This window comes from Macrobrachium nipponense, chromosome 46 (assembly GCF_015104395.2).
Source record: "Macrobrachium nipponense isolate FS-2020 chromosome 46, ASM1510439v2, whole genome shotgun sequence".
Classification (NCBI taxonomy): Eukaryota; Metazoa; Arthropoda; class Malacostraca; order Decapoda; family Palaemonidae; genus Macrobrachium; species Macrobrachium nipponense.
The window spans coordinates 46,877,478-46,903,267 of record NC_061106.1 but is presented as its reverse complement, the minus strand read 5'-3'; positions in this window follow the sequence as shown (position 1 = coordinate 46,903,267).

The following is a 25,790-nucleotide window of genomic DNA, read 5'->3' as shown; positions in this document are numbered from 1 at the left end:
GTGGAATGGACGAAGGCAGAACTCCGCAGCATAGAATCAGAAAACCAGGAACAATATGACAATACACAAAGCACTACACCCAAGAGCAATACGGACAGACTATACATAAAACACGAAAGGAAGGAGGGAGAGGACTACTAAGTATAGAGGACTGCGTCAACATCGAAACAGAGCGGCTGGGGCAATATCTGAAAACCAGTGAAGACGAGTGGCTAAAAGAGTGCATGGGAAGAAGGACTAATAAAAGGCAGACGAAGACCCAGAAATATACAGAGGACAGGAGAATTGACAGAAAGAACAGAGGACTGGCACAACAAACCAATGCACGGACAATACATGAGACAGACTAAAGAACTAGCCAGCGATGACAATTGGCAATGGCTACAGAGGGGAGAGCTAAAGAAGGAAACTGAAGGAATTGATAACAGCGGCACAAGATCAGGCCCTAAGAAACCAGATATGTTCAAAGTACGATAGACGGAAATAACATCTCTCCCATATGTAGGAAGTGCAATACGAAAAGTGAAACCATAAACCACATAGCAAGTGAATGCCCGGCACTTGCACAGAACCAGTACAAAAAGAGGCCTTGAATTCAGTAGAAATTAAAAGCCCTCCACTGGTGCCAGTGCAAGAAACATCAGCTACCTTGCAGTAAATAAGTGTAAACTGAAGCACCCGCCAACCTGAAGGGAGTGATAGAAAACGATCAGGCAAAGATGCCTCTGACTATGGTATCAGAACGGATAGGGTGATACGTGCAACAGACCAGACGTGACGTTGATTGACAAGGTCAAGAAGAAAGTATCACTCATTGATGTCGCAATACCATGGGACACCAGAGTTAGAAGAAAGAGAGGGAAAAAGTTGGATAAGTATCAAGATCTGAAAATAGAAATAAGAAGGATATGGGATATGCCAGTGGAAATCGTACCCATAATCATAGGAGCACTAGGCACGATCCCAAGATTCCTGAAAAGGAATCTAGAAAAAACTAGAGGCTGAAGTAGCTCCAGGACTCATGCAGAAGAGTGTGATTCCTAGAAACGGCACACATAGTAAGAAGAGTGATGGACTCCTAAGGACCGGCAGGCCATGCAACCCGGAACCCCACACTATAAATACCACCCAGTCGAATTGGAGGACTGTGATAGAGCAAAAAAAAAAAAAAAAAACAAAAAAAATAAAATAATATAAAATATTAATAATAATAATAATAATATAATAATAAAAACAATAATCTTATGATATATATATTTATATAGTATATTATTATATGTATACCATATATATATATATTATATAGATATATATATATATATATATATATATATATATATATATATATATATATATATATATATATATATATATGTTATATATATATATATATATATATATATATATATATATATATATATATATATATATATATATATATATAATATGAAAATTGGTGTTCGCCCCCATGAAATTTTTCTGGATCCGCTGGTGGTTTGATATGTGGCGTAACGACAGGTCACGCAGACACCCGTTTTAATATTTCATGCTTTTATTTTCTAATACTTTTATATGTATCTTAAAGCTACCATTTTAAGACCCTTTACGCTTTTTTCTTCTTAAACTTTTTATATGTATTTTAAAGATACCAATATAACATCTTTTATACTCTTATTTTCTTCTACTTTTATACTGTTTATCTTAAAAATACCATTTTAATAAATTTCATTCATTCTTTTACATTTCTGTTTAAGATGCCATTTTAACATCTTTTATAGTTTTTATTTTATTAATAAACAAATGATGTTTCTCTTAGTGAAAGTTTTCGGTTACTAAGCAATAGCTTCGCTCTATACTATATGCTTTGAATTTTTCTTGAGTTTCATACAACGACAGAGATTATGTAATCATCACAAATAACTTATCTGAAGGAACAGTTCCTTAAAAAAAAAAACACTTTTCTTATTTTCCTTTCAGTCGTAAGACTTTGCTTTAAACCGATCTCAAACTGCGGAGATATAACATACAGTGAAGCCCAGATACGAGAGTTGAAGAGCGCTACGATTATGGTTTTCTTTTGTCGGGGATGGGAGGGGTAGGGGAGGGAAGGGGGTTATCTCACTTAGCAAATAAATACAGCGTGGCGCAATTAAATTTAGACCAGAGTAAGCCCAGCTGAAAATTAAAACAATAAAATAAAAACGCGGCGATTCCCGATTTTATTTGATAAAGGGTCACGTCGAGAAAGAAGGATTACTGCTGATGCTAAGATTACGCTAATGGGGGTTTTTGGAGGGTGTACGAACCGCTATTTATGCTCTCTCTCTCTCTCTCTCTCTCTCTCTCTCTCTCCTCTCTCTCCACCCCGACGAAGGATTTATTCTGGCCGTGGCTGCCCTGCGTACTGCAATAGGTTTGCTTTACGCCCATGGCTGGGTATTTAAAGGTGCTTGTGGTCGGTAAATTGATTCTGATTTCGTAGTCTTGTTAATATCGGCGGGGCGGCTTTCAACTCGAGAACCCATCGGAGGACTGGGAATAGCAAACCTCCCTCTCTCCTTCCTACCAAGTTCAGCATAGTTTGGCTGGGTTTTTGCTTTCAGTTTTGTTGTCCGTTGAAAGGTCATAGTATATTTTATGCATATATGTGTATGTCTATATACATATTTAAATGTGTATATTTAAATTAAATATATGTATATATATGATTTGAATATAATTGATATATAAATAAATAGACATAAAGATAGATATATCCCGAAATAAACCGTTTATATTGATCCCGTAGTACCTTGGGAATATTTTGTATCCAAAGTTATATTGCATATGAAATGAACTTCAAATATCTACGTCTCAGGACTAGGGATATTTTAAATAAAATTTTAAAAGGTTTGAAAAAATATAATGCAAGCAATATTAACGACAAATATTAGCCATTTACATAACTTTTTAAAACTATAATATGGTAATAGTAAAAAATATTACTACTGTCTTCAAGATATTTTTAATAAATTCGAAGTGTATTTAAAAAGCATCATGTTTAAACAAAAAAATAACTTGTTTTTTTGTGTTTTTAAATCTTCAAGTCCAGTTGTTTCGTACATTCTGTCGTACCCTAAGAGAACCGTGCTGGGCAGAGGACGAAGGTTAAAAAAGAGAGAGAGAGAGAGAAGGAGAGGGGAAAAAAACAGAGTTAAATGTTATTATGATATTTTGATAATCAGTCTTGATTTAGCGAACAGCAGTCGTGAGCCTCATAATGGAAGGGCCATACAGGCAGTAATCGCTTCTTTGGAGGATCCGTTAATGATTTTGTCGTCAAAGAGAGGATTAATAATTTTTGCTTGTGACTTTGTATATAAGTGATGATGAAGAAGAAAAAGCAGCCGAGTCATCTTGTGTAGATTAATGAAACAGTAAATTTTTCAGGAAAGAATTATACCTTTTATATATTAGAGAGAGAGAGAGAGAGAGAGACCTTAGACCTTACCTTACAGACCTTACATCTTGTTCGGGTTGCCCCAGGTCCCTCAGTGTGAGGCACCTCTAATGTCTACCAGAGAGTTGCTAGTACATCTTCCGGTATATTTTGCATCTTCCAATCTTGGATGGTCTGGGATGCAGTTTAGATATTTGTCGAGCTTATTCTTAAACACATCTACGCTCACTCCTGATATATTCCTCAGATGAGCTGGCAACGCATTGAATAGACGCTGCATTATCGATGCTGGTGCGTAGTGGATTAATGTCCTGTGTGCTTTCCTTATTTTTCCTGGTATAGTTTTGGGCACTATTAATCTACCTCTGCTTGCTCTTTCTGATATTTTTAGTTCCATGATATTTTCTGCTATTCCTTCTATCTGTTTCCATGCCTGAATTATCATGTAGCGTTCTCTTCTCCTTTCTAGACTATATAATTTTAAGAATTGTAGTCTTTCCCAGTAGTCTAGGTCCTTAACTTCTTCTATTCTAGCTGTAAAGGACCTTTGTACACTCTCTATTTGTGCAATATCCTTTTGATAGTGTGGGTACCATATCATATTGCAATATTCAAGTGGACTACGAACATATGTTTTATAAAGCATAATCATGTGTTCAGCTTTTCTTGTTTTGAAGTGCCGTAACAACATTCCCATTTTTGCTTTACATTTTGCCAACAGAGTTGCTATTTGATCATTGCATAACATGTTCCTATTCATCATCACACCAAGGTCTTTAACTGCTTCCTTATTTGTGATGGTCTCATTATAGGTCCCTTATATGCATATAGCTTTCTTTCTCTGTCTCCATAATTTATTGATTCAAATTTATCAGAGTTAAATACCATCCTATTTACCTCTGCCAATCATATACTTTGTTAAGGTCTCTTTGTAGAGCGTTTCCTATCTTCATCACAAGTAATTTCTCTACTTATTCTTGTGTCATCTGCGAAACTACTCACTACCGAATCCTTAACATTATTGTCTATGTCTTCAATCATAATAACAAACAGTATTGCAGCTAACACCGTACCTTGCGGCACACCGATATTACCTTGGCTTCATCCGATTTCTCGTCGTTTGCAATAACTATCTGTTTTCTGTTGTGTAAAAAATTCTTTTAACCATCTTCCTACTTTATCCACGATATTGTGTTTTCTAATTTTCTTCGCTAATATATTATGGTCTACTTTATCAAAAGCTTTTGCAAAGTCTAAATAAACCACATCTGTTTCATTTCCGCTTTTCATATTTTTGCAATATGTTCTCACGGTGGACTAACAGTTGGGTTTGTGTACTTTTTCCGGGTACGAAACCGTTGTTGTCCTTTATTAAACAAATTATTTTTTATTAAATGTTTCATAATATTTTTCTTCATTACCCTTTCATACACTTTCAATAATATGTGATGTTAGACTCACAGGCCTATAATTACTTGCCTCTAGTCTTGATCCACTTTTGAAAAGTAGGGGTAATATATGCTAATTTGTGCTCATCATAAATCTTGCCTGTATCTACACTTTGTCTTAATAATATTGCAAGTGGCTTTGCGATAGAATGAACTACTTTCTTTAACAAAATAGCAGGAATTCATCAGGCCCTGCAGCAGCTCCATTTTTAATTTCATTAATAGCCTGCACAATATCAGCTTCATTAATATCTATGTCAGCTAAATATTCACTATTTTCGTCCCTTACTTCTATATCATTATCTTCATTATCTATTCTAGGGGTGAATTCTCTCTTATATCGTTCTGCCAGTATGTTGCAAATTTCCTTTTTTTCATTCGTTAATCTCCCTTCAATTCTCAGAGGGCCTATTTCTATTCTTCTTTTATTCATCTTCTTCGCATATGAGTATAATAGTTTGGGGTTTTGCTTGATATTTAATAGGGTTTTTTCTTCCAAGTCCCGCGTTTTTCATTTTCTTTTGATTGTATAATCTTTTGTTCTGCATTTTCTATCTTACTTTTTAGTTCTATAACTTTCCATGCATTTTTTTCTTTTGCAAGACCTTTTTCCACTTTCTGATTTTCTGGAACAAGATCCTTCTGTCTCTTGGTATGCATGAATGATGTTTTACTTTTCTTCTTCGGTATATATTTTTCCACTATTTTCTCCAATATTTTATATAATATCTCCGTATTTACCCTTATGTCATCACTTACGAAAATGTTATCCCAATCTTTGTTTAATTCTTCATTAATTTCTGACCATTTTATATTTTTACTGTAGAAGTTGTATTTTCCATATCCTTCCCACTTTTTCATTCTTGCTTATCTCTATTTTCACTTGCTTTGGAATGAACTGTTAATTCTATGACATTATGATCTGAAATACTCGCATTATAAACTATTATTTCTTTAACATAATTCATCTCGTTCACAAATACTAGGTCTAAAGTATTTTCCTTTCTTGTTTGGCAGGTGATTTATTTGTTGAATGTTGTATTCTGTAGCATATCTAATAGCTTTTCAAATTGCCTCTTTATCTTCTGCACTACTATTACTCCTCGTTTATATGTATAAGTACAACCACAATCTCCTATTCGTTCTTTCCATTCTACGAAAGAAAGTTGAAGTCACCAGATAGGAGAATAGTCCAGTCCTTGTGATTTCTACATATATCATCCAATTTTTCAATTATTAAGTCAAACTCTTTAGTATTAGGAGGTCTATATATTATTACTATGTTCATCAATTTTTCAGATTCAAATTCTACCGCTATTAGTTCACATTCTGAGTTACTATATTTCTCATATATTTTTCCTTGTTTTTTGTCTTTCCCATATATTGCGGTTCCCCCTTGATTCCTATTTTTTCTATCTGATCTATAAGTTTGGAACCCTTTTTTTATTTGATCATCAATTCCCAGTCTCTTGGGAATACAGGTTTCACTTATATTCATTATATCTATTTTCTTTTCATTTTTGGGGTTAGTTCTTCTAAGTACTCTATTTTTCTTTTTGAGTTACTCGTAACTAAACCCTGCGCATTCATCACTATGATGGTTGCGTGTTTTTCTCCTTCATTTAATAACTGGTAGTAATAAGGATTTTCCCCATGTCTCTTTCCTGTTCTGGTATGTTGTTCTTTTTTTCATTTCCAGAAATTCTGACATTAAAAAATCCAACTTTTCCATAATATTTGATCTTCCTTCATCATAATTATTCATTTTGTGTCTGAATCTGCAATTTTTCTCTCCGTTTCTGCAATATCCTCTTGCATAATAAATACAGTTATTATCTCTTGAGTAGAATTCGGAGCTGATGCTTTGAAATTTTTTGCTGACACCTCTGCATATCTCATTGGTGGTTTGCTTTTCTCTTTTACCTGATATTCTTGATTTCTCTCTTTATTTGTTTCTTTCTTATTTTGGATTTTATTACTTGGTTGGTTATTTTATTTTGATTATGATTCATGGCTACAGGGTGCATATATTTGCATTTTTGTCGAACTTACATCCTTTTTCCTTCTTTTAGGTTTTTACATATTTTTGGATGCAGATCTCTGCAATCATCCCCATATCCATCTAAGTATGCACATTTACCATATATTTCATAGTTTTGACATATCTTAGGATGTTTGTAGTAACATCTTTCTCCAAATCTGCAATTCCCTCTTTTCAAAAGGTTGCAGATTTTGTCTTTCTTGTCTATTTTTCTTCTTTCCCGTCATTGTATAGATCTGGGTAGAGCCTCTTCGGGATTTGCTTTTCTGTTGTCATATCGTAATTTATTTCTTCGTAGGTATGCTGCTTTATTGCCTCATATGTAGTATCAATGAGTATCTCTGCATCCATACTTTTATCTTGTTCTTTGTTTTCCTTATTTTTTTCTGTCATTTCATTTTTGTTTACTTCTCTTCCGTTTTCCTCTTCTTCTTTTTCTTCTTCTTCTTCCTCTTCCTCTTCTTCTTCATCCTCAACTATTTGTACATTCAATCTTGATTTAATAACATTGTCTATCCATGATAGACATGTTGAACAAAAAATTCTTGTATCTTTTCTCAAATCTTGTATTACCTCAGCACACTGTGGATGGGTCGGAATGTTGCATGCAGCACATTTCTGATTAGGTTTTGTGGATTGACTATGCTATACCAAACCTTACACAGTTTGCATGCTTTTTGGCATTCTTTTTCCTAATGCATCAATTAGGATATTCACAAGATTCACCTTATTCATTTTCTTTTGTCGGAATATGTTGGTTTATGTAATATTTTCTTTATGAGGTCTCTTGACCACTTGGATTTTTTATTTGGAACTTCTTCATTATTTTCAAGATGTTTTCATTAGATTTGTTCCAGTTTTGAAGGATTATATCCTTCTAATATATCTATGAATGCTTTTTGTATCTTTTTGGTTAGGACTGTTGCTGATTTTCATAGAGAGAGAGAGAGAGAGAGAGAGAGAGAGAGAGAGAGAGAGAGAGAGAGAGAGAGAGAATATAAGTGGACACAATAAAACTACAATATGATAGAGCTGAGAAAAGCAGTGGATGAATGCAAATTCTTTTAATAAAACGGAGAGAGAGAAGAGAGAGAGAGAGAGAGAGAGAGAGAGAGAGAGAGAAATAAATGCAGCACATGGGAGAGGGCATAGATGAAAATTGTACTTTTTATTCTAGTAAAGCTATTTCTTTTTTTTACTAATACAATTATATGAAACTTTCCGGTAGATTTAAAAGGTCCGTAAAAATTCCAACTCACAGATAAAACTCGATTTCTTCGTAGATCTAAAATGACTAAGCAGAGAGAGAGGAGAGAAGAGAGAAGAGTAATTTCGATACGAAGTCGTAGCAAAGTTAACGACGGGAAAGACGTCTATCTTTTTCGCTTTGTAACTACCAATATAAATGCCAAACTTATCGGTAATTTAAAAGGTCCGTTTAAAACTTCCAACTCACAGATTAAAACTTCGATTTCCTTCGTAGATCTAAATGACTGAAGAGAGAGAGAGAGAGAGAGAGAGAGAGAGAGAGAGAGAGAATAATTTCGATACAGAAATCGTAGCAAAGTTAACGAAGCGGAAACGGCTATATTTTCGCTTTTGTACGACATATAAATCCAGATTTCTTTGATTAATTGCCTCGACTCAGAAATCCAGTGTTCCTGGTGTCATTAGGGATGAATCAATCTTATTTCTTTCGCTTTGTATTAACGGCAAAAGGCGACAAACAACGTTGCCGTCCTCCTCCGGCTCCCAGCCCCCCACCCCCTACACTCCCGCCCCCTCTCCTTTCCTTCGCTTCCTCTTCCTCCTCCCCATCTCGTCACTGTGTGTGACTGGGTCCCTCCAGGCGCAAGCAAAGGGATATCATGCTGATACAACGACGATCGAAATAATATATAATTAAAGTTGGCTGCACATCAGTTCTTGCTCTTAAATAGGGTATGATAGATGAAGCGAACAGCTCATTGCAAGTCATGAAAAGTTTAGACTTTTTTTGTTGTTTTTGTTCCACTGCTTGTTGTGCTGGCTACATATCTACTCTAAGGAACTATTCCTCTCTCTCTCTCTCTCTCTCTCTCTCTCTCTCTCTCTCTCTCTCTCTCTCTCTCTCTCACTTGCTACAATTGCGAGATAGGAGAGAGAATGTTAGGGCGCCTCCCTTAATCACTTTCATACTCTCTACATAGATTTAGTCACAGGAGAGAGAATGTTAGGAATCTCTCTCTCTCTCTCTCTCTCTCTCTCTCTCTCATACTTGCTACAATTGCGAGATAGGAGAGAGAATGTTAGGAATCTCTCTCTCTCACTCTCTTTCTCTCTCTCTCTCTCTCTCTCTCTCTCATACTTGCTACAATTGCGAGATAGGAGAGAGATGTTAGGGCGCCTCCCTTAATCACTTTTATACTCTCTACATAGATTTAGTCACAGGAGAGAGAATGTAAGGAATTTCTCTCTCTCTCTCTCTCTCTCTCTCTCTCTCTCTCTCTCTCTCTCTCTCTCTCTCTCTCTCTCATGAGCTGATATATTTGATAGTCACTGAAGCATAGTCGGTAAGCGAACATCCTTAATTCTAGGTGTCTGCATATGCGCCGAGCTAAATTGTTTGTTACTGGAACATTTTAAAGTCTATTATTACTGCCATAACCGAGCTGCTTTTACCACTAGTAGTAGTCAGAAGGTTAACCAACTAAGTTCTCTTGCAAATAAAATAAAAAAAGTACAACAGGAGTTAGATAAATATAATAAAAAAGAATAACTTTATATAAGAATCAGTGAAATCACTTTTTGAACCGGCTTGAACGCATTTTGCAACGTTATTTTATATAGTGAACAAGTTTGAATGAGAGTGTAAAAACTCAAATAAGTGTAAATTATGTCAAAGGGATGCTTCGAATAACTTTTGGTACTGTTTGTTCCAGAGGTCTTTTATTCCTCACACTGTTGGACTGTGGAAATACGGTAAAATGATTCTCCTAGTACTTTATCAATTTACGTACATATAAATTTTTATCTATTTTCTTTTTTTTTATAGCTTCTCTTTCTTTTCTGCTTCCTGTCACCGTCTTTACTGCTTTCAAATGAACGCCATATTCTTTGGAAGCTTGAAATTTAAGTCAGTTGCCCCTGTGGGCTTGTACCATACGAGCAAAGTTCATCTTCTAAGTAATAATAATAATAATAATAATGAATGTAGCAATACTTCAAAGATTGAAGCTCATACATATTATCTTCTTTGGTATGAATTTTATTATCCTTTTTAGAATAAAAGAATAACTAATGTTATAGATGCTGGTCAGTCTGTTGTTTTAAACTGAAATTCTTGTCACTGATTTGCTTAGAATATATACTAGGTCAGAGCGATACTTCTGCACGAGTAAGCAAAGCTCATTTTTTTAACAAAACATTGTTCTTAACCAATTTATATACAACGAAACTACCCCCAGAAGTTCCTGCGTACTCTTTTTCTTCTGTAGGTCGTCAGCGAACGAGTTCAGTAAATGATTATGACAGGCATCCGCCTTGTACTTATTAGCGCAACACGTGTCCTGGAAAAACAGATAAGCAAGTTCATTTGCGGCTGTCACATGTGGTTCTCATTTTTCTCTGGATCCTTATATTGCATGCATTCTGCTGCCGGCGCCGCCTCTCCTCTCCTCTCTCTCCTCTCCTCTCCTCTCCTCCTCCTCTCTCTCCTCTCCTCTCCACTTGTGTGCCTTTCCCTTTTTCCTCATAATTCCAAGGCAGCATAATATAGCTTAGGTCAAGCTCTCTCGCCTTCCCGGAGAAGGCGGTTTGGTTTGCGTGCGTTGCCTGGGTTGTAGGTGATCCAAACTTGCTGTGTGTGGTGTGGACACACGTGTGTGTGTATGTGTGTGTGTATGTGTATATATATATATATATATAATATATATATATATATAGATATATATATATATATAATATATATATACAATAATAATAATAAAAGGAGCCCATAAAAACGCCTAATATAGAAAGTAAGTGCTATATTTCAGAGACTGCAATCTCTCTCTTCAGGTAGGTAATTTTACCTACCTGAAAGGGAGAGACCGCTGTCTCTGAAATATAGTATAGTACTTTCTTTATTTTGGCGTTTTTATGGGGTCCTTTTATTAGATGGAACTATTGTAACAGTACATTTTTACCAGTCATATATATATATATATATATATATATATATATATATATATTATATAATATATGTATGTATGTATATGTATGCATGTGTATGTATGTATGTATGTATGTATGTATGTATGCATTCACACACACACACACAAAAAACATAACTAACCCTCCTCACATCAACACTAGGCTGTAAATCACGTAAAAAATAGTAACCATTTAAAGAAATATTCACCAAGTCAGTCGATCACTTCCAACAATAAAACTATTAATTGAATACCACTGAATTTCAGCATCCCTTCCCAATAGGGCTTAGAGCTAAGAAGGATGATTTATGTCCGCAGAGTTAATGTAAGAAGACCTTCCGTACGGACAGAGATAATGCCTGGAGTTTTTACAAGGCTGTACGTGCGGCAGGAAACCGAAACTGTAGCCCCTCTTATGAACGTAGCCTTTAAAAATACTTTTAATAAAAAGACCTTTTTGTGTGAGTGGTCTCTCACATTTGTGCAGGTGTTTGCTTGTAAATGAGTGTGTATGTGTGTGTGAATGTCTTTAGGGCATCGTGTATAAATGTATTCGTGTATGCCTGTGTGTTATTTTGGGCATTGTGTGTTATTTTATTCATGAGCCTTTGGGGCAATGAGAATAAATAGTTTACGAGTTATTTAGGACACAGTGTATAGATGTTTAGCTTCATTTTGGACATTGCGTGTAAATGTTTATGTTTGCGTGTCATTTTTGGCACAGTGTATAAATGTTTATTTGCTTATAGTTATTGGCATTGTGTGTAATTTTTGTTTGTGCCCTTTTGTACATAAGCCATTGGTGTCGTGTATAAATGTTTGTGTGTGTTTGTGTCAGTTTGAGCGTTTGTGTAAATGTTTACGCAAATACCTGTTTCACTTTGGGCATTCTTTGTAAACGTGTAAGTGTACACATGTCTAAATTTGGTCACTGTAAATGTTTAAGTGTAAACATATCTTAGTATATAGTTTGTAAATGTTTGTGTATGTATGTAACATTTTGTGCATCGTGTGGAAATGTTTGTGTATGCATGTGTGTCATTTTGGTCATCCATCTAACCGCCAACAGTAATCCCGCTCCCCACCCCGCACCCCCACAATATAAATCTCCACTATAAAGGATTTACCAATATAAATCCAACGCCACGACCACTTCCCTCGAGGATTAAAAATCCCTCACTAATTTCATTGTTGCTCTCGTGAAGGCGCTGGTGACCTCTGACCCAGCCGAGGATATATACACCCCTTTTAGATGTTAATGAGGGGCTAATTCATCCCACCCTGTTAACGTTGGAGTAACCGTCCAAATAAGAGAGCTGTAAAAAGAGTGGACCTTCCCCGCCCCCCTCCCCACATACACACACACACACACACACACCATGTTGCTTGCTGGATAAGAGAGAGAGAGAGAGAGAGAGAGAGAGAGAGAGAGAGAGAGAGATGAACACTAAGTGGGAGAGAGACAGGCAGATAGATATTGGCAGATAGTTGATAAAGGAATGAAGATGCAGGCACAGACAGACAGTAGGAGACGTAAGACAGACAGACAGTGGGAAAGTAAAGGGATTATGGGATAAATAAAGAGACGGCAGACTATGACAGACATATGAAATTGGGAAGCGAAGAATGAAAGAAATAGAGAGATATAGATGAAGTGGCAGACAGAGACACAACAAACCATTTAGCAGATAAGCATAAAAAACAAAATAGAAGATTTAAGAGAGAGAGAGAGAGAGAGAGAGAGAGAGAGAGAGAGAAGAGAGAGAAACATTAAGATCCATTATCTCATGTCAGACATAAGCATTCTCTTTTCTTTCTTACTCTCCCCCATTTTTTAAGGACAGGTTCCCACCGTGCTTCATTAAGTTTTAACAGCCTGCCAAAACTGTTGTTCCTCCTCAAACCCGTCCTTAACGCTGGTTTATTTTCCCTTCATTGTGGTTTATTTTGCCTTCATTGAGGTGTTTTAGGATTTCGGTGAACCCCTATTAACTCTAAAGGTTGTGGACGGCTGATAAAAAAATGAGGGAAAATGATGGGAAGTAATTTTGTGAAAACGCTCGAAAAAAGGTAGAGATTTTATGAATGTTGAAAAAATGTGAATTTTCCTATAAAGGACGACTTAAGGTAACTCAGAATGGGCAAGAAATTCTGAAATAAGTCGAAGGAAAATAAAACGCTCCTTAGAGGTTAAGAGTGAATGAATATCATCGGGAATATGGAACGATGAAAAGCGAAACTTTGGTTGTCAATGAAGAAGAATGTGACTTAGGTGACACTTACAAGCACATATGACAAAAGAATTTACTTTGCAATAGTCGAAAGCACATACAGTACGGGTGTAGTTAACAGCACATGTGTGACTGAATTATATACCATTATATACCAGTTTTGATCACATATGACATTATTTTGCGACAGCACATATGATACGAAATTATGCAACAGTCTTAACTGCCATACGTTACAGAAATATGCAACAGTCACAAAGAATTATGCAGACCATGTGAGTGTTTTATATACTAGACAAGGAACATAAGACAATTGTGTAACATTCACAGGAATTGTTATACATAGAGGCAAATATTTCAGAGGTATGTACCAGTCTCAAGAACATAATTATGACACCTTAAAATTTAAAAATTTTACAGTGACTGACACTTAAGCGAGATAGGTGATTTCTCTCTCTCTCTCTCTCTCTCTCTCTCTCTCTCTCTCTCTCTCTCTCTCTCTCTCTCTCACACACACACTAAATGTTTCAGAATGAAAAAAAAACTTCGTAGCCACAAAATCATTTACAAAATACCATAGTTTGCTGTATATTCAGCAAACCTAATTATCTCTATCTTGGACTGGTTTCCATCTCGAAAGGATTCAAAACACGTAGCAGACGAGGCCTCATCCGTTTCCAAAGGTGTCATGGTTTAATAAAAAAAATGGTAAAGAAAAAAAAACTGGAATCTAAGGCGTGAAATATGATAGATTTGTGCAGACTGCAGAGCATAAATTACTCTCTCTCTCTCTCTCTCTCTCTCTCTCTCTCTCTCTCTCTCTCTCTCTCTCTCTCCTTGTTTTAGGTGCTATAAAAAGATTTTTGTTGTGACATAAACTTTAATAGATCTGCGCAACGTTTCTCGTGATCTTGAATTATGTAAAAAAATAAATTTTAAACAGCTGGTAATTTCCGTGAACATTGTATCACAACGGAATAAGCTGAAAACTCCCTTTCAGTAACCTATTTGTGAAATTATTTGACTTTTGATTTCCTTAAATCATTTTCATTTGACTACTGAACTTACATGAAGCGCTCACTGGCTTGGTTTTACAACGGCTTCAATATTCACTGGAGCATTCATCCATTCATCTCTATTCTACCCCATTTTCATTCCCTTATGATCCCATTCTTGATATTATTGCCATCCAACGTTCTCGCTTTTAGAAAAACGTTAAAATTTATTAGTATGATCTGTAACTTGTAGTTGATAGCACTAGGCAACAATGTGTGTTAAACTGATTCCACTCTTTTCATACATATCACCAGGCAACAATATATCACTCACAGACATTAGTGATTACGTACACATCTCACACTCCTCCCCCTTGACATGTTGGCAGCCTTGTGATTTATTCTTTTCTTAACTTACTTTTACTGCATTATTCCAAATACACAGTATGGAAGGTATGCCTGCACAAAAATTCAATTCCCTTCACGATGCATACAAGCCATATATTTGGAGATTTTTCCTGTAAACTTCGAATCGCTCTGAGCAACCAACCATTTAACCCAAATTTGCAAAGTCCCCCTACATGGACTTTCTGGCGCAATTATACTGTATGATCACCTCACACTCCTCATTTGCCACTCATAAACTCCTACCTTTATTTCGCATAATTTACATAAATGACTTGCCTGAAACTGCCATGTAATTTCCCAAACGTGGTATTAATCCAACTCTCTCGCAGGCAGCACCATCATTTACGAATTTCTGAGATGATTATTATAATGCTTATACCCCTGAGTTCATCAACTTTATGCTCCCTTATAAGTTTACACAATCTCTCTCGCATCAAAGAGACAGCTGACCATAATCATCCAGTCCCTGAGAAACCCATTCAGAGACAGACCATGCCTTACATTCCCCTTGTCAACCTCTCAATTATGCAGCCATCACCGTAATGAAGCATCTTACAGCCAGTTCCATCAACTCTTACCCCCTTGTTTATTCTTCAGCTTTTTTCCCTCTTGCATCCTCGCACGTCACTTTCACAGTAGTTCTAAGATTTATTGATCCTGTCGACGCGTGCATTAACGAACTGAGACTCTACTGTGGCAACCACAAAGATCTCCCGTACATTTTTATGCCTTATTCGTCTTCCATTCTATGATGTATTTTGTGGGTATCTTGGCTTCCCATATTCTTTATCTTCTGTTACTTCTGTCAAATGAACACCATTATTCTTTGGAGGCTTGAATTTCAAGTCAGTGTCCCCTGTGGGCTTGTTCCATATGAAAGGGGTTCATCTTTTGCATATTACTACTACTACTACTACTACTACTACTACTACTCTACTACTACTACTACTACTACTAACTACTACTACTACTAACTACTTAATAATAATAATAATATAATAATAATTAATAATAATAATAATAATAATAATAATAATAATAATAATGATAATAATAATTATAATAATAATAATTTCAACAAAAACTTCAGCATAAGACTCCTTTAATTCATTGTTCCTATCCACTTTATTTCTAATTTCAAATTATCTTATGAACTCAATCTAAAGTCACCCTTTAAATCTGCCGTCAGAGGTACAACAAATCATTTACCTGATTTCTGTCAATTTGGTTGATTTCTTAGGTGCCCCTTGTCATCACATTAAAATAACTTATTTATTCTCTCATACTAAAATTGTTGTCATGAAAGTTACGCTATGTTACTAAATAGTTATTATGTATTAACTTTTATATTCATTTACCAAGTTTATCTATTTATTTGTTTATGTTTCCCAAAGGTAAAACACAAATGGTAATAACTCTCGACTTTACCACTTGGCTTTTCACTACGTAGTGCCAACACTGACCAATAATATTACTATTTGATGGGATGAAAGTCAGAGGGTACTCTAATCCTCTCCATATTTTGAAGTCTAGGTTAGATTAATGGATAAGTATCAAAGTATCTAGTCATTTTCTGAGTAAGGGGACCATTTTTTCTATGTAATGCTCTTTTTGTGGGACTTGTATATGAAAGATACTTGAAATTAATATGATCTTGGTATAGATATTATTATTATTATTATTATTATTATTTTTTTTTTTTTTTTTTTTTTGCTCTATCACAGTCCTCCAATTCGTCTGGGTGGTATTTATAGTGTGGGGTTCCGGGTTGCATCCTGCCTCCTTAGGAGTCCATCACTCTTCTTACTATGTGTGCCGTTTCTAGGATCACACTCTTCTGCATGAGTCCTGGAGCTACTTCAGCCTCTAGTTTTTCTAGATTCCTTTTCAGGGATCTTGGGATCGTGCCTAGTGCTCCTATGATTATGGGTACGATTTCCACTGGCATATCCCATATCCTTCTTATTTCTATTTTAAGATCTTGATACTTATCCATTTTTTCCCTCTCTTTCTCTTCAACTCTGGTGTCCCATGGTATTGTGACATCAATGAGTGATACTTTCTTCTTGACTTTGTCAATCAACGTCACGTCTGGTCTGTTTGCACGTATCACCCTATCCGTTCTGATACCATAGTCCCCAGAGATCTTTGCCTGATCGTTTTTCTATCACTCCCTCAGGTTGGTGCTCGTACCACTTATTACTGCAAGGTAGCTGATGTTTCTTGCACAGGCTCCAGTGGAGGGCTTTTGCCACTGAATCATGCCTCTTTTTGTACTGGTTCTGTGCAAGTGCCGGGCATTCACTTGCTATGTGGTTTATGGTTTCATTTTTCGTATTGCACTTCCTACATATGGGAGAGATGTTATTTCCGTCTATCGTACTTTGAACATATCTGGTTCTTAGGGCCTGATCTTGTGCCGCTGTATCATTCCTTCAGTTTCTTCTTTAGCTCTCCCCTCTGTAGCCATTGCCAATTGTCATCGCTGGCTTAGTTCTTTAGTCTGTCTCATGTATTGTCCGTGCATTGGTTTGTTGTGCCAGTCCTCTGTTCTTTCTGTCTTTCTCCTGCTCTGAATATTTCTGGGTCTTCGTCTACTTTTATTAGTCCTTCTTCCCATGCACTCTTTAGCCACTCGTCTTCACTGGTTTTTAGATATTGCCCCAGTGCTCTGTTTTCGATGTTAACGCAGTCCTCTATACTTAGTAGTCCTCTCCCTCCTTCCTTTCGTGTTATGTATAGTCTGTCCGTATTTGCTCTTGGGTGTAGTGCTTTGTGTATTGTCATATGTTTCCTGGTTTTCTGATCTATGCTGCGGAGTTCTGCCTTCGTCCATTCCACATTTCCTGCGTTGTATCTGATTACTGGCACTGCCCAGTGTTTTTTAGGCTTTTATCATATTTCCGGCGTTGAGTTTTGACTTGAGTATCGCCTTGAGTCTCTGCATATATTCTTTCCTGATCGTGTCCTTCATCGTCTTGGGTTTGTTTTTATATCTCCTCCTTCCATTATTCCCAGGTATTTGGTATCCTGTCTCATCTATGTGTTTGATGTTGCTCCCATATGGTAGCTTTGTTTATCCCTTCAGTTCTCGTTACTTTGCCTTTTTGTATGTTGACTAAGGCGCATTTTTCTATTCCAAACTCCATCCTGATGTCCCCAGATACAATTCTTACAGTCTGGATTAGGGTATCTATTTCCTTGATGCTCTTACCATACAGCTTGATGTCGTCCATGAACATCAGATGGTTGATTCTGTTGCCTCTTTTCTTGAGTTGGTACCCGGCATCCATCTTCTGTAGTACTTTTGTCATGGGAATCATGGCTACAATACGAAGAGTAGTGGGGACAGTGAGTCGCCCTGGAAGATCCCTCTCCTGATATTAACCTCTGCTAGTCTTATTCCAGAGGTTGTAAGTACTTGTATTCCAGTTGCGCATTGTATTTTTGAGGAACAGCTGATGGTATTTTCCTCTGCCCCATATATTTTCAGGCATTCTATTAGCCATGTGTGTGGTATCATGTCGAAGGCTTTCTTATAGTCTATCCATGCCATGCTTAGGTTGGTTTTCCTTCTCCTACTGTTCTTCATTACCATTTTGTCTATCAGGAGCTGGTCTTTTGTGCCCTACACTTCCTTCTGCAGCCTTTCTGTTGGTGGGGGATGGGTGTTTGTCTCCTCTAGGTAGTTGTATAGCCTTCACTGATGATACTGTTAGTAAGTTCCACATTATTTGGTGAGGCAGGTGATAGGCCTGTAGTTACTGGCTATATTTCCCTTACTCTTGTCTTTTTTGTACTAAGGATGTTCTTCCTGTGGTCATCCATTTGGGTGCTTGGTGATTTGAGATACAATGCTGGAGTTGTTCTGCTATTCGTGGTGTAGGGCCTTGAAGTTTTTGAGCCAGTATCCATGGACTTCATCGGGACCTGGGGCTTTCCAGTTTGGCATTTTCTTTAGTTGGTGTCTGACTGTGTCTGTCGTGATGTCTGTGAATCTTTGTTTATTTCTCCCTGTTTCTTCTTCCTTGACTTCCTGGAGCCATGTTGCATGTTTGTTGTGTGATACCGGATTGCTCCATATGTTTTCCCAGAGTCTCTTACTTGGTTCGGCTTCAGGAATTTCTGGTGGTTGTCTTCCCCTCTTAGTTGGCTGTATAGTCTTTTCTGGTTGGTTCCGAATAGTTTGTTCTGTTGGTATCCCTTATTCCTGTTCATGTACCGTTGGATCTTATGTGCTTTGGCCTTAAGCCTCTGTTTTACATCTTCTATGGTGCTGTTTAGTCCCCTCTCTTGTAATTTGTATTTCTCGTTGAGTTCCTCCTTGTTTTCTTGCTTCTTAGCCTTTTTTTCCTGCCATCTCTTTCAGTTTACTCAAGTCAGATCTCATCACCATGATTTGCTTTTCCAGGACGCCTTTTTCCTCCAAGGAGGTTGCTGGTTTTTGGTTTCTGTTGGGTTGGTTTGTGGCTGGTGGGTGTTTGGTGTTCGAATCCCTCCCACCAAAAAAAACCATCAGTTCTGGTACTAATCTTGCTCCTGCATATGTCAAGTTATTTGTTTCTGTGATACTGGTGGTCTGTATTATGCCCATTATTTCATTGACCTCACTTGTTTTCTCTCTTAATTTCTTGGTGTTGTAGGCTTTCATGGAGGGGATCTTTGTTCTCTCTGTATCTGGCTCCATCCATTGTCTGATCTTTTCTACCCATTCCGTCCTCTCTGTTACTTCGTCGGTGTTTCTTCGTGTGTCGTTGTTTGATACCTCATCCTCCCTGTCGTCTTCTGTGGCATCGTCTCTCAGTTCGTCTTCGTGTAATTCGTTGTCGTGTGACATTTCCCTTTCCAGTTCTTCTCTTTCTGTTGGGGAGAGCCAGTTCTTTTTCTTTATGTTCCTTACTTGGTCTGCCAGCCTCTGCTCTGATTATTATTATTATTATTATTATTATTATTATTATTATTATTATTATTATTATTATTATTATTATTATTATTATTTATTGGAGGATTCCGCATCTATTGGTTACCGTTTATATAATAATAATAATAATATAATTATTATTATAGTTATTATTATTATTATTATCATTATTATTATTATTATTATTATTATTATTATTATTATTAGGCTTGCATTCAATACGGGGTCCTTCTCTATCCGCATTGATTTTTTTTTTTTATCCCCCACCTCTTTCCCCTCCCTTTCCCCCCCTTTCCCCTCCCTTTCCTCCCACCCAATACCAGCCCCAGAATGCCCAACCTCCCTCCATTTCTTCCTTCAAGACTTTCACCAGACCATCAATTTGGGCCTTTTCAGCGCGGGTAATGATGACGCCAGGGGAGTGTATATATATATATCTATAAGCTGGTTGGACAATCTCAGCCTGTTTCCCTCAGTAGTGTGCCTCCTTTGTGGATTCCTCGAGAACCTCCTTAGGGATGTTTGTGTTTATGCGAGCATCTTTGTCCCCGGAGTCGTCATTAGGAGACGGAGCGACGTCGTCAACAACGCCATTTATGACGGTGACTCGTCATATAGACGATTCCATAGAAACTACGGGTCAATACTGGGAATTGGAGATTTGATGCCCCCTCTCTGTCTCTGTCTCTGTCTCTCTCTCTCTCTCTCTCTCTGTATTCGTCGTATCCCAGATTGGATAGAAACTGTTATGTTGGTCGTTGCTAGGAAAAAGTCTCTCTCTCTCTCTCTCTCTCTCTCTCTCTCTCTCTCTCTCTCTCTCTCTCTATTCGTCGTATCCTTGAATACATTGAAACTATTGGTCGTTCCTAAGAAATAGAGATTGTAACAATCTCTCTCTTTCTCTCTCTGATAATATCTTCTCTTCCATTGAAACTATGGGTCAATTTATTGGCCAATATTTTGTTTATTTTTTATTGTTTTTCAATGTTAGAAGAGAGTTTGTGGAAATTATGATTACATTCCATTACAAGTTTACTCACTAACTCTCAGATCCGGCAAGAGGTTTGGCTTATGTTGATTTTAAAGAGGGGAAAAACTGTAGAGGAATTTCCAGGAATATTCACGAAAAGCAGCAAAAAAAAGGGGGGGCGGGGACAACGAGAGAGAGAGAGAGAGAGAGAGAGAGGGGGGGGGGGGGGCGGCGATTTGATGAGTATACCACTGAAAGACACTTATTATTTTACCCACGACGGATCTCAGTGAGCCAAACAATGTTTCGTAATTGACACCCGACAATGGGGGAAGCTGAGGTCAGTCGCGGTCGGAAAAAATTTCTCGAAAGTTTTTTTTAATCTTTCTCATTAAGGTACATGAGATGGGGGTCGATAATCTGCCACCATCCAGGATTCGACTAGCAGGACAACGGGCGTTTCTCCCTTAATTGGCATACGAGCCTCAGGACTATCTGATGTTTTCGGTAACTGTCCCGTCCAAAAATTCGCATTTTGTCTTGTGGAAAATCGTTATACTTCGACGAGCCTCGATTGGTTCCATTCCTAATCTTGGAAACATTTTGGGTTTTTGCTCTACTGTTGTCTCCAAGCTTGATAGAACCGTATATAAACACATCAAAATGGAGTATCTCAATTTGAAGTCCTCTGTTGTCACCAGGCTCGATATAATCTTATATAAACAAATAAAAAAGATGTCTCATTTTGAAGTAGGTTCATCCTTTCATCCTTCTCTTCCTCACTTTCCTTGTTGCCTTCTTAGAAAAGGACATTTATACCATTTTTCCCTGGTTGCCGTTAAATCTACTAGGATAGAGACCTTACAGACCTTACAGTTCATTTGGGTTGCCCCAGGTCCCTCAGTGTGAGGCACCTCTAATGTCTACCAGAGAGTTGCTAGTACATCTTCTGGTATATTTTGCATCTTCCAATCTTGGATGGTCTGGGATGCAGTTTAGATATTTATCGAGCTTATTCTTAAACACATCTACGCTCACTCCTGATATATTCCTCAGATGAGCTGGCAACGCATTGAATAGACGCTGCATTATCGATGCTGGTGCGTAGTGGATTAATGTCCTGTGTGCTTTCCTTATTTTTCCTGGTATAGTTTTGGGCACTATTAATCTACCTCTGCTTGCTCTTTCTGATATTTTTAGTTCCATGATATTTTCTGTTATTCCTTCTATCTGTTTCCATGCCTGAATTATCATGTAGCGTTCTCTTCTCCTTTCTAGACTATATAATTTTAAGGATTGTAGTCTTTCCCAGTAGTCTAGGTCCTTAACTTCTTCTATTCTAGCTGTAAAGGACCTTTGTACACTCTCTATTTGTGCAATATCCTTTTGATAGTGTGGGTACCATATCATATTGCAATATTCAAGTGGACTACGAACATATGTTTTATAAAGCATAATCATGTGTTCAGCTTTTCTTGTTTTGAAGTGCCGTAACAACATTCCCATTTTTGCTTTACATTTTGCCAAAAGAATTGCTATTTGATCATTGCATAACATGTTCCTATTCATCATCACACCAAGGTCTTTAACTGCTTCCTTATTTGTGATTGTCTCATTATTAGGTCCCCTATATGCATATAGCTTTCCTTCTCTGTCTCCATAATTTATTGATTCAAATTTATCAGAGTTAAATACCATCCATATTTTCCTCTGCCCAATCATATACTTTGTTAAGGTCTCTTTGTAGAGCGTTCCTATCTTCATCACAAGTAATTTCTCTACTTATTCTTGTGTCATCAGCGAAACTACTCACTACCGAATCCTTAACATTACTGTCTATGTCTTCAATCATAATAACAAACAGTATTGCAGCTAACACCGTACCTTGTGGCACACCGGATATTACCTTGGTTTCATCCGATTTCTCATCGTTTGCAATAACTATCTGTTTTCTGTTGTGTAAAAATTCTTTTAACCATCTTCCTACTTTATCTACGATATTGTGTTTTCTAATTTTCTTTGCTAATATATTATGGTCTACTTTGTCAAAAGCTTTTGCAAAGTCTAGATAACCACATCTGTTTTCATTTCCGCTTTTCATATTTTTGAATATGTTCTCACGTTGGACTAACAGTTGGGTTTGTGTACTTTTTCCGGGTACGAAACCGTGTTGTCCTATATTAAACAAATATTTTTTTTATAAATGATTCATAATATTTTTCTTCATTACCCTTTCATACACTTTCATAATATGTGATGTTAGACTCACAGGCCTATAATTACTTGCCTCTAGTCTTGATCCACTTTTGAAAGTAGGGGTGATATACGCTAATTTGTGCTCATCATAAATCTTGCCTGTATCTACACTTTGTCTTAATAATATTGCAAGTGGCTTTGCGATAGAATGAACTGCTTTCTTTAACAAAATAGCAGGGACTCCATCCGGCCCTGCAGCAGCTCCATTTTTAATTTCATTAATTGCCTGCACAATATCAGCTTCATTAATTTCTATGTCAGCTAAATATTCACTATTTTCGTCCCTTACTTCTATATCATTATCTTATCATTATCTTCATTATCTTTCTAGGGGTGAATTCTCTCTTATATCGTTCTGCCAGTATGTTGCAAATTTCCTTTTTTCATTCGTTAATCTCTTCAATTCTCAGAGGGCCTATTTCTATTCTTCTTTTATTCATCTTCTTCGCATATGAGTATAATAGTTTGGGGTTTTGCTTGATATTTAATAGGGTTTTTTCTTCCAAGTCCCGTTTTTCATTTTCTTTTGATTGTATAATCTTTTGTTCTGCATTTTCTATCTTACTTTTTAGTTCTATAACTTTCCATGCATTTTTTTCTTTTGCAAGACCTTTTTTCCACTTTCTGATTTTCTGGAACAAGATCCTTCTGTCTCTTGGTATGCATGAATGATGTTTACTTTTCTTCTCCGGTATATATTTATCCACTATTTTCTCCAATATTTTATATAATATCTCCGTATTTACCCTTATGTCATCACTTACGAAAATGTTATCCCAATCTTTGTTTAATTCTTCATTTATTTCTGACCATTTTATATTTTTACTGTAGAAGTTGTATTTTCCATATCTTTCCCACTTTTTCATTTCTTGCTTATCTCTGTTTTCACTTGCTTTGGAATGAACTGTTAATTCTATGACATTATGGTCTGAAATACTCGCATTATAAACTATTATTTCTTTAACATAATTCATCTCGTTCACAAATACTAGGTCTAAAGTATTTTCCTTTCTTGTTGGCAGGTGATTTATTTGTTGAATGTTGTATTCTAGTAGCATATCTAATAGCTTTTCAAATTGCCTCTTATCTTCTGCACTACTATTACTCTCTTTTTTATATGTATAAGTACAACCACAATCTCCTATTCGTTCTTTCCATTCTACGAAAGGAAAGTTGAAGTCACCAGATAGGAGAATAGTCCAGTCCTTGTGATTTCTACATATATCATCCAATTTTCAATTATTAAGTCAAACTCTTTAGTATTAGGAGGTCTATATATTACTATGTTCATTAATTTTTCAGATTCAAATTCTACCGCTATTAGTTCACATTCTGAGTTACTATATTTCTCATATATTTTTCCTTGTTTTTTGACTTTCCCATATATTGCGGTTCCCCGCTTGATTCCTATTTTTTTTCTATCTGATCTATAAGTTTGGAACCCTTTTATTTGATCATCATTCCCAGTCTCTTGGGAATACCAGGTTTCACTTATATTCATTATATCTATTTTCTTTTCAATTTGGGTTAGTTCTTCTAAGTACTCTATTTTTCTTTTTGAGTTACTCGTAACTAAACCCTGCGCATTCATCACTATGATGGTTTGCGTGTTTTCTCCTTCATTTCAATAATGGTAGTAATAAGGATTTTCCATGTCTTTTTCCTGTTCTGGTATGTTGTTCTTTTTTCATTTCCAGAAATTCTGACATTAAAAAATCCAACTTTTCCATAATATTTGATCTTCCTTCATCATAATTATTTATTTTGTGTCTGAATCTGCAATTTTCTCCGTTTCTGCAATATCCTCTTGCATAATAAATACAGTTATTATCTCTTGAGTAGAATTTCGGAGCTGATGCTTTGAAATTTTTTGCTGACACCTCTGCATATCTCATTGGTGGTTTGCTTTTCTCTTTTACCTGATATTCTTGATTTCTCTCTTTATTTGTTTCTTTCTTATTTTGGATTTTATTACTTGGTTGGTTATTTATTTGATTATGATTCATGGCTACAGGGTGCATATATTTGCATTTTTTGTCGAACTTACATCCTTTTCCTTCTTTTAGGTTTTTGCATATTTTTGGATGCAGATCTCTGCAATCATCCCCATAGCCATCTAGGTATGCACATTTACCATATATTTCATAGTTGTGACATACCTTAGGATGTTTGTAGTAACATCTTTCTCCAAATCTGCAATTCCCTCTTTTCAAAAGGTTGCAGATTTTGTCTTTCTTGTCTATTTTTTCTTCTTTCCCGTCATTGTGTAGATCTGGGTAGAGCCTCTTCGGGATTTGCTTTTCTGTTGTCATATCGTAATTTATTTCTTCGTAGGTATGCTGCTTTATTGCCTCATATGTAGTATCAATGAGTATCTCTGCATCATACTTTTATCTTGTTCTTTGTTTTCCTTATTTTTTTCTGTCATTTCATTTTTGTTTACTTCTCTTCCGTTTTCCTCTTCTTCTTCTTCTTCTTCCTCTTCCTCTTCTTCTTCTTCTTCATCTTCAACTATTTGTACATTCAATCTTGATTTAATAACATTGTCTATCCATGATAGACATGTTGAACAAAAAATTCTTGTATCTTTTCTCAAATCTTGCATTACCTCAGCACACTGTGGATGGGTCGGAATGTTGCATGCAGCACATTTTCTGATTAGGTTTTGTGGATTGACTATGCTATACCAAACCTAACACAGTTTGCATGCTTTTGGCATTCTTTTTCCTAATGCATCAATTAGGATATTCACAAGATTCACCTTATTCATTTTCTTTGTCGGAATATGTTGGTTTATGTATATTTTCTTTATGAGTCTCTTGACCACTTGGATTTTATTTGGAACTTCTTCAATTATTTTCAAGATGTTTTCATTAGATTTGTTCCAGTTTGAAGGATTATATCCTTCT